General features: G+C 52.2%; 1 pseudogene; it reads right to left on the reverse strand.

Annotated features, from left to right (window-relative positions):
• Nucleotides 1-1,144, reverse strand: part of LOC105535267 — a 4,939-nt pseudogene extending 3,795 nt beyond the window's left edge.
• Between the last annotated feature and the right edge of the window lie 363 nt (nucleotides 1,145-1,507).

The raw sequence follows: 1,507 nt of genomic DNA on the forward strand, positions 1-1,507 counted from the left end.
ACCTCCTCCTGCAGCTCTCTAATCAGTTGGGCATTAGGGGCCTTGTTGAAGGCATTGCAGATTTTCTTGGTGCGGTCGCCATACCCGAGGGTGATGACAGTCTCCTTGTAACTGATGTCAGCAGGGCTCAGGGCTCCAATCATTGCTGTGCATGAGATCCCAACCAAATTTTCCCAGAGCAGCCAGGTGAGCACAGAGTCTCTGTAGGGGATAAAATCCGACTTCTGCTTCTTTGATTGCATATCTGCAATCACCTTCCCTAAAGTAATCAGAGACTTATTGATGTTGGTGCCCTCCCCTTCAGGGGCAACCCCGGGTCCCTGAGAAGTCAGTCACTCCCAACAAGGTCCACAAAAATGATCTTACTGACCTGACCTTCTCCAAGTCCAGCCCAGTGAGCTGATTAAGGCAGCGCTGTGTGAAGACAACGGTAAAGAGAGCATGTGAACGGCTGCTGGTCTCATTCATGTTAGTGGTAGCCATAGTCCATGCTTTATTTCCACAGTCTATGAGGTCAGCAATGTCTGCATAGGAGGTCACAGCCAATTTGGACAGGGCCTGCATGCAGAAGCCCAGGATGTGGCGCTCCCAGGCCCACAGACAACCTCGACTCTCTTGGGGTTCAAGAGATCTCGTACCCACTCACAATAGATCTCCAAATAGCTCACCTCCACAGAGTAGGAGAGCTGAGCACTCTGGTTCTCACTAATGTGAGAGAAGAAATCCAGAGAGCTGTGGCATCATTCTCTGCTACCCTGGCTCCTGCTGCCCCATCATGGCATAGAATTTCCCAGCCCCGGTTTGCCTGTAGGCAAAGATGCACACATTGTAGCCTTCAAAGGCATGGAGCAGCAGGTCCAATGTCCCAATACACTTGCTGCTGAGATGCAAACGGCATCTTCCACCCAAGTGTGTGACCAGTAGAAGTAGTCAAAAGTGAAGCTTTTGGGGATATCCTTGTCTGTTTAGGATTGATGATGGAGGTGGTATTGCCCTGTATGCTGACCACACACTTGGCATCCTGTCTGTTCTAAGGTGTGTTACAAAGGGCTGAACCCTCAACTGCCACTTTCACTGAGGCACCAGCCATGGTTCCAGACACTCCTGCCCTCCGCAGCTGGCATCTTGGCCCCAGACCAGGGGGACTGTATCAGTTCTGGCTGCCACGAGCCTTCATAGGGGGAGCCCCATCCTACTCCTGGGGCCTGGCCACACCAGCTGGGGCTCTGGGAGATACCCTCGGCATGGCAGGGCTCCCGATCCAGCTTGGTGGAGTGACAGGGACAAGCTTTCTGGGAAGTGTGAGGTGGGAGTGGGATCGGGGTTGGCTCAGGGCTGCCCTCGCCCCTCGCTGGGTCCCTGGGCACCAAGACACAAAGAACCCAAATAGCCATAGTAATTTTAAACGGAAAGGACAAAGCTGGAGCCATCACATTGACTAATTTCAAAATACACTACAAGACTGTAGTAACCAAAACAGCGTGGCACTGGTACAAAAACAGTCACA

This window comes from Mandrillus leucophaeus, unplaced genomic scaffold (genome assembly GCF_000951045.1).
Source record: "Mandrillus leucophaeus isolate KB7577 unplaced genomic scaffold, Mleu.le_1.0 Scaffold1438, whole genome shotgun sequence".
In the NCBI taxonomy this organism is placed as follows: Eukaryota; Metazoa; Chordata; class Mammalia; order Primates; family Cercopithecidae; genus Mandrillus; species Mandrillus leucophaeus.